This window comes from Mus caroli, unplaced genomic scaffold (assembly GCF_978045245.1).
Source record: "Mus caroli unplaced genomic scaffold, Mus_caroli_1 scaffold_18, whole genome shotgun sequence".
Taxonomy (NCBI): domain Eukaryota; kingdom Metazoa; phylum Chordata; class Mammalia; order Rodentia; family Muridae; genus Mus; species Mus caroli.
In genome coordinates this window covers 30802450-30817644 of record NW_028227273.1, presented here as the reverse complement: position 1 = coordinate 30817644, position 15195 = coordinate 30802450, and the positions used below count along the sequence as shown (strand labels likewise).

General features: G+C 41.8%; 1 protein-coding gene and 1 pseudogene across 7 annotated transcripts in view; one reads left to right on the top strand and one right to left on the bottom strand.

Annotated features, from left to right (window-relative positions):
- Positions 1-15195, top strand: part of Fer (FER tyrosine kinase) — a 279057-nt gene that overhangs the window by 226258 nt on the left and 37604 nt on the right. The window lies entirely within an intron of this gene.
- Positions 14307-14394, bottom strand: LOC147000381 (U2 spliceosomal RNA; annotated as a pseudogene).

Here is a 15195-nt window from a genome sequence, read left to right as displayed (position 1 = left end):
TAAGAAGAATATTCTAATTCTGACTTTCCTCCTATGTTTTGGAAATTTCTTGAAAGACAACGACACATTTGTATCACATGTAAAGCAATTAGGGAATGTTTCATTATTTCAGAGGCATTTTCTTCAGGAAAATAATCCTAAGAATAATGATACAGTTGAATTGAGCTGGTTAGAGATTACAGTTTATTTTCATGAACAGATTGTCATCTGATCCTGACAGTAGCCAAGGGAAGCAATTATCACCATTTCCTATGTGAAAGAATATAATTTTAGTAAGAATACATGTGTTTCTGGGCTTTGACCTAGGTTTTCTATCCTCAGGTATGATCCCCCCTTTTTCCATTTTAATCGTGTTTATGCATTTCATATATCACAATTCTATTTTGGTAATACTGGAAACACATAGGTCTTTAGACCAAGCTTTAACTCAGTTACCACTGTGACATTTGTCTGATACATTCTCAAGAACTTATTACTGTATAATAATTTTGACATCAATATGAAAGCAAGGAAGAAATCCTAATATATTTTCAGGTAGTTGGGGCCATGCAACCCAAACTTAATGTTGCAACTTAAACTACTATTTTTCAAAGTCTTCATGTCCTTGGAAACAAATTTTTAGGTTGTTTTGATTGTGTTTTCTATGAGCAGATCGCCTAGTCTGCTCATTAGGCTCTAGTGAGGCTTTGTAAAGGAAAGATAGAGAAGGAAACCACCAACAGAGACTATGTTTCATAGGGATGGCTTCTACACAAAAGAATTGCCCATGCCACTTTCAAGACTTTGTGTCTGTGTGTGTCTCTGTGTGTGTATGTATGTGTGTATGTGTATATGTCTGTGTATATGTGTCTGAGTATGTGTGTGTGTCTGTGTCTATGTATGTGTCTGTGTATGTGTGTGTGTGTTTGTGTGTGTATGTGTCTCTGTGTGTGTGTCTGTGTCTATGTATGTGTCTGTGTATGTGTGTGTGTGTGTGTGTTTGTGTGTGTATGTGTCTCTGTGTGTGTGTCTGTGTCTATGTATGTGTCTGTGTGTGTGTGTCTGTGTCTATGTATGTGTCTGTGTGTGTGTCTGTGTGTGTGTGTTTGTGTGTGTGTGTATATGTGTCTGTTTGTGTGTGTGTTTGTGTGTGTATGTGTATATGTGTCTGTTTGTGTGTGTGTCTGCGTGTGTGTGTGTGTGTGTAGCAAAGGCTGGTCTTTCCCAGCATGGTTATCCGCCAGTGTACCCATACACCTCCCATTGGGTGCTTTCCCTGGGATTTCCTGGAGTTGTCCTGAGGAGTCTGCATGCTGACCTCTTTCTCTGCACACATATCTAAAGCCTCTCCTAAGTTGCCACCCTTGGCCTAGCTTTTGGGAAAGGATTAGAGTTAGGATGAGGCTGAGTTCCAACTGGAAAGAATAGAGAGCCCCGGGGGAACCACAAAACTGTCTGGGGTGAAACCTAGTTCATGAACCCCAATGATGTAATGAGCATCCCATCCACAGAAGGAAGGACTCATATCTAATAGGAAAGTGCCACAGACAAAGATAGGAAGGTGAGTGATGAAGCTCCAGGTGAGACCCATAAAAGATGGTGTCAGAGCTGCCCCTGTGGCTGGGACCTAGCAGAAGATGAGCACAGTCAAGTTTTTTTGTTTTTTATTTTTAACTTGGTTTGGTTTGGTTTGGTTTGGTTTGGTTTGGTTTGGTTTGGTTTGGTTTGGTTTGATTTTTCCAGACAGGGTTTCTCTGTGTATCCCTGGCTGTCCTAGAACTAACTCTGAAGACCAAGCTGCCCTCAAACTCAAAAGATCCTCCTGCCTCTTGAATGCTGAAATTAACAGCATATGCCACCACCACTTTTTAATCCCACTGCAATATCTCCTATGTGGACTTAGCACTGCTTGGTAGCTGTTGAATTGGTTCAAGTTGGAAAGGATGTGACCGAGTGTCCTGAACGAACACTGAGTACCTTTAAGCCGGCTCTAACTGATGTGCATGCTTACTGTTCACTTGCATCCATACTGCTACCTGGGAACTGGGACAGCGAGTCTCCTCGTGCAGAAAGTATAGGAAAGAATGTCAGATGAGGAGCCAGCACAAAGCATGTAGGAAAAGGAGGAAGCTGAGAGGTGGGGAGTGACTGTTTTGTTTACTGTGAATGTCTGACTTACCATGGGTCACTTGCAGGTCTTCAAGACTTACATAGTCCATATGTTTTGTTACTCGTTTCATGTTTCTTGTTGTAAACATTATCAAAGAGAGTAAAAAGATGTTAGAGGAGAAATCCACGGGTTGGGCAGCAGGGATGTATTCACAGGGTCCAACTTTCAATTACAAGACAGAAAATCCTGCATATCTAAGGCATAGCATGGGAGAGGATGGGCATGTAATTGCTGTGATTGTGATAATCCTTACACAATACATATTAAGTTATGTCACTACTTTCTATCTCCATTGGTTATATTTTTAAATGAAAGAAAACGAAACAATCACTGAGACCATGGTGTCAACTATCAGCCTTAGGTTAGTTATTCTCCCCTGAATTCAATTTGAGGCAGTAATGTTGCTGCCTCTAAATTAGTCATTCCTTCAGATGCTGTTTCCTTACGGGGTCTCTGCCTGATATTCACAGATTGGGGGCTGTGGAATCGTTTGCCCACTCTGAGCAGTTAGTCAACTGTTAGAGTTGTACTGGAAAGGTAGGAGTGGCCTGAACTATGACAGGTATATTGTGAGTTCCAGGAAGGACTAAATATTTGAACTCAAGAACTTTAGAAGAAGTGAAATACAGAGCACTAGGAAATGGGGTAAAGGACAGAGATGTGCTCAAACAGACACCGAGGGAAGATGGCTGACATGGCTCAGGCCTAGGACGTCACAGGAGCTCAGACTGGGTCAGCAGCAGGACCTGGAGAAAGGCATGCTTGAGTACGTGTGCCTGGAAGAGGAAACTTAACGGAATCTAGCTGAAGTATTGGGATAAAATCTATAAGTGAGACTGGGCAGTGCATATGTGGTCACTAAAGCCACAGGAAAAGATAAGATTTGTAGGTGAGTGAATGTAGAAGCCAGAACAGCATTTAAGAAGGTAAAAGGTGAGCCATTGAAGGTGCCTGATAAGCCTCAGGTCTCCTCTCAGTGTGACCATGAAAATCTCTTCTGCCCCTTTGGATTGTTTCCTAAGTCTCTCTGACTTGCTTTGGACCCTGCAGGAGGTGCCCACCGTAGCCTGCATTCCAGCACAGAAACTGGCTTCTCATTTTTCTTGAGAGCTGGCTAAAAGAGAGAGAGATTGTCCTACCGGACATTGCCAAGGTAGCATTTTTAAGGAAATACAGTTTGACTATTACTTCATTTTTAGATGTCAGACCTGATTTTTATTTCACTTTTTTCTCCTATTACAATTTAGAGGTTTTCTGGCAAGTCAGCATAAAAATCGAGGTAACGCTATGCCCTGTTATAAAAGCAAATCTCCAGTTTTCGTCTAGTATGCTACGTTGTTATGGAAACACACATTTTGCTGACGTGTAGTATTTTGATGAATTGACCCAGAGATAAGAATCGATGGAAAACTTCTCCATTTTACAATGGTTAGAGTATCAGTGCCGTGAGCAGCCAGTTCATGGACAAGGTCTACACAGGGCTGGGCAGATTGCAGCATACAAACTGAATTAAAGCAAGACAGCGGCTGTTACAAGCTGGCTGGTGAGTGTGTAATTGGATCAGATCAGAAATAAAGGGCAAATCATTTTTTCTCTTACTCTCCCCCCCCCATAAGAGCTCAAGTTCGACATACCTGTAGTGCATAGTAATCAAGACATTTCTACTCTGTGTAATGTAAAATGTTATGGTAGATGGTAAAAGGGCTTTGGTTTTTGTTACTAACGTACTCTGTTTTCTTCTGTGCACACAAAAGAACCATATGCATACTACATTAAAAGGCAATGGATTATTCTAGTGGGTCTTAATGTTTTTAATTAAGCTTTAGACAGAAAAGCACAGATAGGCTAAAATACAACATTTACATTTACTTGTAATAAACTAAAATTACGTATGCCTTCCCATTATATTAGATAGATAATTACACAAATACAAATAAAGACAGAAAATACATTGTCTGAAGCAACATTGTGGCCTCTTGAATGGAACTAACTATGCTGTCACTAGAAGGTCACCCCTCTTATGCTTATTAATTTGGCCAAATATGTTATTCAAATTACCTGGGAAAGAGCTGTGTAAGAGTATAGTTCTTTACTGAGAGCCTGAATTATTTTTTTAAGAACAACAACAAAAAAAAAATCCATGCACTATCAAACTGGTTATCAACTGGTTATCAACTGGTCATCAACTGGGCAGATTGCAGCACACAAACTGAATTAAAGCAAGACAGCGGCTGTTACAAGCCAATTACACTATCAAACTGGTAGTATTTTTTTTAATCAGAAAATCATTAATGTTTTTTAAGTGAGCAGAAAGAAAATTAAAAATACTAAACCCTATTCAAATGATTTTGGTTTTCAGTACTGTGCCTCTTGAATCCAAATCACCAGGGTGGAGAACAGTGTATTTATTACGTTAGAAGGAATGGAAAGGCAGGGGTGGTCGAGTGACCAATGCAGAAGTAAATGGAGGTGGAGGGGAAAGCAGTGCCCTACTCTGCCCTCCAGCCTGCAAAGAAGGCATCACGTGACCCTGGACCCTCGCTCTGGGACGTGCCCTCCCCTGACTTGGAAATGTTGCTATGAAGGTACTATGGTACTATGAAGTTGTGGTTACTATGAGCAGACCAGAGCCTCTATTCTAGGATAACAGTGATGGAGGGAGCCTCAGGATAACATCCCGGGGACAGAATGGTGGCCTCTGTAGAGGTAACATGGAGAACTTTACAGGACACTGGGCAGGAGTCAGTAATTCATATTTTGGTAATACAAATGTAGCTTCTCAATTTTCGTAAGCCGTGTTATGAAAAGCCTGTTTTCATATTTTAGATGTATTCATTTGGAATGAAAAAACTGCAAGATATTTGAAGATTTTTTTCTTTGTACTGTGATTGATATTCACAGAACTGACCAGCATGGTTGGTACTACAGACTAATTGGAAATGCCACCATTCTACCCAGAGGCCAAAAAGTTTTGACATTGGTATCAGGATAATAATAGATTTTTACTTATTAGTAAGCAACATGAAAATCTTTGGCATTTACCTTTGATCCACCCCGTGCTGGCAAAGAAGCTTTGCTCACATAGTATTTGTGGTTTTGTCGTCTGTTGAAACAGGGTCTCATGTAGCTCAGGCTAGGTTCTGGCTTGCCCTGTTTGGGAAAGTGACCTTGAACTCTGGATCCCTCCTCTTCCAGCTCTCAGGTGCTGGGGCTAAGGGTGTGGTCCCTGCCCATCTGAGGTGCTGGGGCTAAGGGTGTGGTCCCTGCCCATCTGAGGTGCTGGGGCTAAGGGTGTGGTCCCTGCCCATCTGAGGTGCTGGGGCTAAGGGTGTGGTCCCTGCCCATCTGAGGTGCTGGGGCTAAGGGTGTGGTCCCTGCCCGACTGAGGTGCTGGGGCTAAGGGTGTGGTCCCTGCCCATCTGAGGTGCTGGGGCTAAGGGTGTGGTCCCCGCCCATCTTTCACAGAACTCACATAGGAACTCAGGACAATTGCAGTCCATCTCTCCCATAAGCACAGACAGAGAAGCTGGCAATCTACATGCTGGCTCTTAAAAACGGCTGTCTAGAAGTGACAGCTGTGACTTGAGCGCCCACCTCCCTGACCAGAGTGCCTGAGTGTAGTGTGATAGGTGAGTCCTCCACAGGGAAAAGCACCTTGTATGTGAGACCTGTGCTGTAGCTACAACATCGATCTCTTGGCGTGCTGTGCCAGTGATGTGTGAGTTACTTTCCTAGGTTGTTCTGGGTTTAAAACCTATCATAAACATCTCCAAGCAAGTCAGCTGGAGAGGCCTCACACTTCGTGGCTATCTCTGTACTGTGGCCAGAGGGTGGATGCCAAGGTTCTGTTTTTTTGTTTTTTTTTTTAATTTGTTACTGGTGTATCTCTCATGAAATTTAGCAGTTACTGTGTGGATTTTACTTAGGAGCCGTGAGCTCCAGAAACAGCTTCTTAGTCTCTTCCAGGACACTGAGGACAGATCTCAAGCAACGGCTGTAAAACTCCTCATTTTATCAGGACACTGAGGACAGACTGCCAGCAATGGCTGTAAAATTCCTCATGCTATCATTTACATAATGGGCTCTGGCTCTGTCCTGCGTAGTCTTGGAGTTCATACTGATTAAAAATGTAGTAAGCACATCACACATGTCAGAGCATTGGAAGACCTCCATGTCTGCTTACCTAATCTGACCCACTCAGTGTGTGTTTATGACATGAGTGAGTGACAAGGAAAAGACATGTGTGGGAATTGTGTAAAGAAGAAGGCTCAGATATAGGATGTTTATAGAAAAAAATAGGGGTTTAGGGGCTCTAAGATTTTTTTTTTAAGATTTATTTATTTATTATATGTAAGTACACTGTAGCTGTCTTCAGACACTCCAGAAGAGGGCGCCAGATCTCGTTGCGGATGGTTGTGAGCCACCATGTAGTTGCTGGGATTTGAACTCTGGACCTTCGGAAGAGCAGTCAGGTGCTCTTACCCACTGAGCCATCTCACCAGCCCGGGGCTCTAAGATTTATCTTAGAAACTAAAATAATTTTAATTAAGGAATCTGAAAGGAATACCATGCCCTCCTGAGGGCTGAGCAAATGGTGAGTGAGGGACTCTGCTGAGAACTCCAGGCATGCTTGCAAGCTGCAGGACAGATGTGGAGGAGGGGAGAAGGAGGGCGCCTAAGGGAGCCTAAGGTAAATGTCCTTAAGGAAAAGGGAGACAGTGGGGAGGGAAAAAGCAGGCTTCAGCTGCCACTGTGTGCTTCAGTGCTTCAACCACTGCCTCCTTCTGGACTGTTTTGGCTTGGTTGGTTGATTGGTTGGTTTGCGGGGGGGGGGGGGGGGGGGGGGGTAATGGTTTTTTGAGACAGGGTTTCTTTGTGTAGCCCTGGCTGTCCTAGAACTCACTCTGTAGACCAAACTGTCCGCAAGCTCACAGATCCTGCCTCTGACTCTCTGCCTCTGCCACCTGAGTGATGGAACTAAGGGCCATGCCACCACCTCCTGGCTTCTTTTTTTTTTTTTTTTTTCCAATTTTCTATTAGATATTTTCTTTATATACATCTCAAATGCTATCCCAAAAGTCCCCCATACCCTCCCCCGGACCCCTCCCCCCCTCCCCTACCTACCCACTCCCACATCTTGGCCCTGGTGTTCCCCTGTACTGGGGCATATAAAGTTTGCAAGACCAAGGGGCCTCTCTTCCCAATGATGGCCGACTAGGCCATCTTCTCCTACATATGCAGCTAGAGACACGAGCTCTGGGGGGTACTGGTTATTTCATATTATTGTTCCACCTATAGGGTTGCAGACCCCTTTAGCTCCTTGGGTACTTTCTCTAGCTCCTCCTTTGGGGGCCCTGTGTTCCATCCAATAGCTGACTGTGAGCATCCACTTCTATGTTTGCCAGGCACTGGCATAGCAGCACAAGAGACAGCTACATCAGGGTCCTTTCAGCAAAATCTTACTGGCATTTGCAATGGTGTCTGCGTTTGGTGACTGATTATGGGATGGATCCCCAGGTGGGGCAGTCTCTGGATGATCCATTCTTTCCTCTCAGCTCCATACTTTGTCTCTGTAACTCCTTCCATGGGTGTTTAGTTCCAAATTCTAAGAAGGGGCAAAGTGTCCACACTTTGGTCTTCATTCTTTTTGAGTTTCATGTGTCTTGCAAATTGTTTCTTGGGTATTCTAAGTTTCTGGGCTAATATCCACTTTTCAGTGAGTACATATCATGTGAGTTCCTTTGTGATTGTGTTACCTCACTCAGGATGATGCCCTCCAGGTCCATCCATTAGCCTAGGAATTTCATAAATTCATTGTTTTTAATAGCTGAGTAGTACTCCATTGTGTAAATGTACCACATTTTCTATATCTATTTCTCTGTTGAGGGACATCTGGGTTCTTTCCAGCTTCCAGCTATTATAAATAAAGCTGCTATGTACATAGTGGAGCATGTGTCCTCTTTACCAGTTGGAAAATTTTCTGGAAATATACCCAGGAGAGGTATTGCGGGATCCTCCAGTAGTACTATGTTCAATTTTCTGAGGAACCGTCAGACTGATTTCCAGAGTGGTTGTACAAGCTTGCAATCCCACCAACAATGGAGGAGTGTTCCTCTTTCTCCACATCTTCACTAATATCTGCTGTCACCTGAATTTTGTATCTTAGCCATTCTGACTGCTGTGAGGTGAAATCTCAGGGTTGTTTTGATTTGCATTTCCCTGATGATTAAGGATGTTGAACATTTTTTCAGGTGCTTCTCAGCCATTCGGTATTCCTCAGGTGAGAATTCTTTGTTTAGCTCTGAACTCCATTATTTAATGGGGTTATTTGATTTTCTGGAGTCTACCTTCTTGAGTTTTTTATATATATTGGATAATAGTCCCCTATCTAATTTAGGATTGGTAAAGATCCTTTCCCAATCTCTTGGTAGCCTTTTTGTCTTATTGACAGTGTCTTTTGCCTTAGAGAAGCTTTTCAATTTTATGAGGTCCCATTTGTCAATTCTCAATCTTACAGCACAAGCCATTGCTGTTCTATTCAGGAATTTTTCCCCTGTGCCCATATCTTCAAAGCTTTTCCCACTTTCTCCTCTGTAAGTTTCAGTGTCTCTGGTTTTATGTGGAGTTCCTTGATCCACTTAGACTTGACCTTAGTACAAGGAGATAATAATGGATCAATTCCCATTCTTCTACATGATAACCACCAGTTGTGCCAGCACCATTTGTTGAAAAGGCTGTCTTTCTTCCACTGGATGGTTTTAGCTTCCTTGTCAAAGATCAAGTGACCATAGGTGTGTGGGTTCATTTCTGAGTCTTCAATTCTATTCCATTGGTCTACCTGTCTGTCGCTATACCAGTACCATGCAGTTTTTTATCACAATTGCTCTGTAGTACAGCTTTAGGTCAGGCATGGTGATTCCACCAGAGGGTCTTTTATCATTGAGAATAGTTTTTGCTATCCTAGGTTTTTTCTTGTTCCAGATGAATTTTCAAATTGCCCTTTCTAATTCATTGAAGAATTGAGTTGGAATTTTGATGGGGATTGCATTGAATCTCTAGATTGCTTTTGGCAAGATAGCCATTTTTACAATGTTGATCCTGCCAATCCATGAGCATGGGAGATCTTTCCATCTTCTGAAGTTCTTATCATACAGATCTTTCACTTCCTTAGTTAGAGTCACGCCAAGGTATTTTATATTGTTTGTGACTACTGAGAAGGGTGTTGTTTCCCTAATTTCTTTCTCAGCCTATTTATCCTTTGTGTACAGAAAGGCCATTGACTTGTTTAGTTTTATATACATCTACTTCACTGAAGCTGTTTATCATGATAGTTTAGGAGTTCTCTGGTGGAATTTTTAGGGTCACTTATATATACTATCATATCATCTGCAAATAGTGATATTTTGACTTCTTCCTTTCCAATTTGTATCCCCTTTATCTCCTTTTGTGGTCCAATTGCTCTGGCTAGGACTTCAAGTACTATATTGAATAGGTAGGGAGAAAATGAGCAGCCTTGCCTAGTCCCTGATTTTAGTGGGATTGATTCCAGCTTCTCTCCATTTACTTTAATGTTGGCTACTGGTTTGCTGTAGATTGCTTTTATTATGCTTAGGTATGGGCCTTGAATTCCTCATCTTTCCAAGACTTTTATCACGAATGGGTGTTGGATTTTGTCAAACGCTTTCTCAGCATCTAATGGGATGATCATATGGTTTTTTGTCTTTGAGTTTGTTTATATAGTGGATTATGTTGATGGATTTCCATATATTAAACCATCCCTGAATCCCTGGAATGAAGCCTACTTGGTCAGGATGGATGATTGTTTTGACGTGTTCTTGGGTTTGGTTAGGGAGAATTTTATTGAATATTTTTGCATCAATATTCATAAGGGAAATTGGTCTGAAGTTCTCTTTCTTTGTTGGGTCTTTATATGGTTTAAGTATCAGAGTAATTATGGCTTCGAAGAATGAATTGGGTAGAGTACCTTCTGTTTCTATTTGGTTGAATAGTTTGAAAAGAACGGGAATTAGATCTTCTTTGAAGGTCTGATAGAACTCTACACTAAACCCATCTGGTCCTGGGCTTTTTTTGGTTGGGAGACTATTAATGACTGCCTCTATTTCTTTAGGGGATATAGGACTGTTAAGGTCATTAATCTGATCCTGATTTAACTTTGGTACCTGGTATTTGTCTAGAAATTTGTCTATTTCATCCAGGTTCCCCAGTTTTGTTGAGTATAGCCTTTTTTAGAAGGATCAGATGGTGTTTTAAATTCCCTAAGGATCTGTTTTGTCTCCCTTTTCATTTCTGATTTTGTTAATTAGGATGCTGTCCCTGTGCCCTCTAGTGAGTCTGGCTAAGGGTTTATCTGTCTTGTTGATTTTCTCAAAGAACCAGCTCCTCGTTTGATTGATTCTTTGAATAGTTCTTTTTGTTTCCACTTGGTTTAATTTGCCCCTGATTTGATTATTTCCTGCCATCTACTCCTCTTGGGTGAATTTGCTTCCTTTTGTTCTAGAGCTTTTAGATGTGTTGTCAAGCTGCTAGTGTGTGCTCTCTCTAGTTTCTTTTTGCCTGGCACTCAGAGCTATGAGTTTTCCTCTTAGGACTGCTTTCATTGTGTCCAATAAGTTTGGGTATCTTGTGGCTTCATTTTCTTTAAACTCTAAAAAGTCTTTAATTTCTTTCTTTATTTCTTCCTTGACCAAGGTATCATTGAGGAGAGTGTTGTTCATTTTCCACGTGAATGTTGGCTTTCTATTATTTATGTTGTTATTGAAGATCAGCCTTAGTCCATGGTGATCTGATAGGATGCAATGGACAATTTCAATAGTTTTGTATCTGTTGAGGCCTATTTTGTGACCAATTATATGGTCAGTTTTGGAGAAGGTACCATGAGGTGCTGAGAAGAAGGTATATCCTTTTGTTTTAAAATAAAATGTTTTATAGATATCTGTTAAATCCATTTGTTTCATGACTCCTGTTAGTTTCACTGTGTCTCTGTTTAGTTTCTGTTTCCAGGATCTGTCCATTAATGAGAGTGGGGTGTTGAAGTCTCCCACTATTATTGTGTGAGGTGCAATGTGTGCTTTGAGCTTTACTAAAGTTTCTTTAATGGATGTGGCTGCCCTTGCATTTGGAACATAGATATTCAGAATTGAGTATTCCTCTTGGAAGATTTTACCTCTGATGAGTATGAATTTCCCCTCCTTGTCTTTTTTGATAACTTTGGGTTGGAAGTCGATTTTATTTGATATTAGAATGGCTACTCCAGCTTGTTTCTTCAGACCATTTGCTTGGAAAATTGTTTTCCAGTCTTTCACTCTGATGTAGTGTCTGTCTTTTTCCCTGAGATGGGTTTCCTGTAAGCAGCAAAATGTTGGGTCCTGTTTGTGTAGCCAGTCTGTTAGTCTATGTCTTTTTATTGGGGAATTGAGTCCATTGATAGTAAGAGATATTAAGGAAAAGTAATTGTTGCTTCCTGTTATTTTTTGTTGTTAGATTTGGGATTCTGTTCTTGTGACTGTCGTCTTTTAGGTTTGTTGAAGGATTACTTTCTTGCTTTTTCTAGGAAGTCGTTTCTGTCCTTGTACTGTTTTTTTCCCATTATTATCCTTTGAAGGCCTGGATTTGTGGAAAGATACTGTGTGAATTTGGTTTTGTCATGGAATACTTTGTTTTCTCCATATATGGCAATTGAGAGTTTTGCTGGTTATAGTAGCCTGGGCTGGCATTTGTGTTCTCTTTGTGTCTGTATAACATCTGTCCAGGATCTTCTGGCTTTCATAGTCTCTGGTGAGTAGTCTAGAGTAATTCTAATAGTCCTGACTTTATATGTTACTTGACCTTTTTCCCTTACTTCTTTTAATATTCTGTCTTTATTTAATGCATTTGTTGTTCTGATTATTATGTGTCAGATGAATTTCTTTTCTGGTCCAATCTATTCGGAGTTCTATAGGATTCTTGTATGTTCATGGGCATGTTATTCTTTAGGTTTGGGAAGTTTTCTTCTATAATTTTGTTGAAGATATTTGCTGGCCCTTTAAGTTGAAAATCTTCCTTCTCATCTACTCCTATTATCAATAGGTTTGGTCTTCTCATTGTGTCCTGTATTTCTTGGATGTTTTGAGTTAGGATCTTTTTGCGTTTTGCATTTTCTTTGATTGTTTTGTCCATGTTCCCTATGGAATCTTCTGCACCTAAGATTCTCTCTTCCATCTCTTGTATTCTGTTGCTGATGCTCACATCTATGGTTCCTGATTTCTTTCCTAGGATTTCTATCTCCAGAGTTGTCTCACTCTGGGTTTTCTTTATTGTTTCTACTTCCATTTTTAGATCCTGGATGGTTTTGTTCAATTCTATCATCTGTTTGGTAGTGTTTTCCTGTAACTCTCTAAGGGATTTTTTGTGTGTCCTCTTTAAAGGCTTCTAGCTGTTTCCCTGTGTTTTCCTGTATGTCCTTCATCATCATAAGGAGTGCCTTTAGATCCATGTCTTGCTTTTCTGGTGTGATGATGTATCCAGGACTTGCTATGGTGGGAGAGTTTGGTTCTGATGATGCCATGTAACCTTGGTTTCTGTTGCTTCTGTTCTTATGCTTGCCTCCTGCCATGTGATTATCTCAAGTACTTGCTGTCCTCAATATATCTGATTGGAGCCTGTCCTTCCTATAATCCCAGTTGATTCAGGACTCCTCAGAGTCCAGCTTTCTCTGTGATCCTTTGATTGTGGGCTCCTGTGATCCTGAAATTCTGGGTGTGTCAGAGTTCTTGGCATGTCAAGTTCCTCTGAGACCCTGCAGTACTAGTGTGACCCAGTTCCTGTTATCCTGGGATCCTGTTGTCCTAAGATCCTGGGCATGTGCCTCGAAGTGGTGTCTCCTTTGAGGAGTGTGGAGCTGTCTGATCAGTGGTCCTAAGATCGAGTGGAGAGTCCTCTAGGGACCGTGGGGGTGTCTGCTGACTCCATGCCTAAGGTGACCCAGTCCTGGCGCTGACTTGAAGGGACTTGTGCCCCTAGTCAGGCCGATTTTCTGCTTCCCTAATGCTGTCTCAGGTCCTGCACAATTGGATTGGAACAGAAATTGTATTCCACTCACCAGTGGTCCTAAGATCCTGTCTAGTGTCCTCTAGGGACCTCCGACTCCGTGCCCAAAGTGACCCGGTGCTGGCGCCCACCGGAAGGGCTCTTTTGCACTTTCTACTTGGCCTCTTTTATGAAATCTAGCACTGGCTTGTTTTTTATTACGGTTTAGTTTTTACTTTTTTGGTTTTTTTTTAAGTGAAAAATAAAGTGTATTAGAATTGTAGATTATAATCTAGCACCAGACAGTAAGAGATAAAATTTTTGCTTTTTTAGTGTTACAAAAGTTGATTGCCAGATAATGAAATGGATTTTTGAAGTGGTATGTCTGTCTGTCTGTCAGACTGTCTGTATGGTTTTGTGGAGGGGTGGTTGCCCTGTCCCTGAAGATGGACTGTGACAACTTAGGACAAATCATTGACATTCCATTCCTTCTGAGCATTCATGGCAGGAATCATCTGTGCTGAGTGGTGTGCTCTGATTTTATTAAGACTGAGTTCACAGCGGGGGACAAAGGCGCAGCTCTGCCATTCCATGAGGGATCTCAGAGGAAGTCAGAGTCAGCACCAGCAGCCACCTTAGGGCATCAGGAAGTTACAGTAAGGAATGAGATGCTGGGCTGCTGTAGCCCAAACCACCCATGAGCAGAGAAAGCAGAACAAACTAGCAAACAGCTTATCCTGTGCAATGAAGAGCTTCTCCTGTGGTTCTCCTGATGCAACAAGGGGGTAGCTGTTGATTGTCTGATCATCCTGGGAGTATTGAGATAGAGGAAGGAGAACAAAAACACTAGAAATCGGCCCTGACAGAGAGCCAGTTCAAAACACTTTTAAAAATAAATTTGGCCTATATTTCACCACAGAACTTTCTACTTCCCTTCTATCACAGGCATTCAGAGAGCTCTCCTCAGCCCAGACCTCACCCATCATCTGTTATCTGTCCACCCATCCAAGGAGTCTCAGTCCTGCCTTACTTTAGCCCTGGCCGCCTCAGGTCTTAACAATACCTGTCAGCTTCAGGCCCTGCAGTGTCTCCTTAGTTATGGGGTGTTTGTGCCTCATAAGCTCCTGAGGAAAGGGGGTTGTTTATTATAGTTGAGTAAATATTTGTCAGAATAAACATCAAAGCTACACTTGATCTTAGCCAAAAGGCCGAGAAGCGATAACATCAAAGCTATTATTGTCACGAAAGCAGGGGTTGAGGGCATATTTTCTAGTGAAGGTATTTTATGTGCATGAAGATAGATTCCCTGAAATCTAAGTCCTAACTTTTCTCCATTTTTATCTCTGATGGCCTTCTCCTGTTTTACTGGTAACCTCGTGTATAAAAAAGGAACTGGTGCTGATAAGTGAGGTTTTATATACTGACTATGGAACTAGCTCTTGAGTCTCAGAAGCTGTGGGGAAGGGGCTCTGGTACACGTGCACGTGCTACTGGTAACCAGCGCATGCCTGTGGCCAGCTGTGAGTCCTGGCTTCCCGTGCTCTGTCTGCCCATGGAAAATACAGAGGGAAATGAACCTTCCATGAACTTCCTCCTGGGCCAGGCTGATTCTAACTATGTTTATATACCCACATGGTCTTTTATTCTTTGTCAGATCCCTAAAGTAGGGACATGCACAATTCAGAATCGGATTGAGGTTTTACCTGTTTTTTCTCATAGTGCTCACCAGAACACGAGTCATTCTGTACTCATCACGTGGTCATAGGGTAGAGTGAGATAACTCTGTGCATGTACATAGTACATCAGCCTCAAAGGGGTTAACAAGGTTACTCCCTTAAGCCTGTTAAAGTGTGTGCTTATGCATACTTATGACGGTAGTATGACTCATCACATGCATACTGCATACATTGATCAGATGAAGTGATGACCATTTCCCTGTCCCCAGGATTACTTTATGTCTAGAGCAGCTGATTTCTTCTTACTTCACTGTGCTGGGGAGCACCAGAAAAATCCCATTCTGT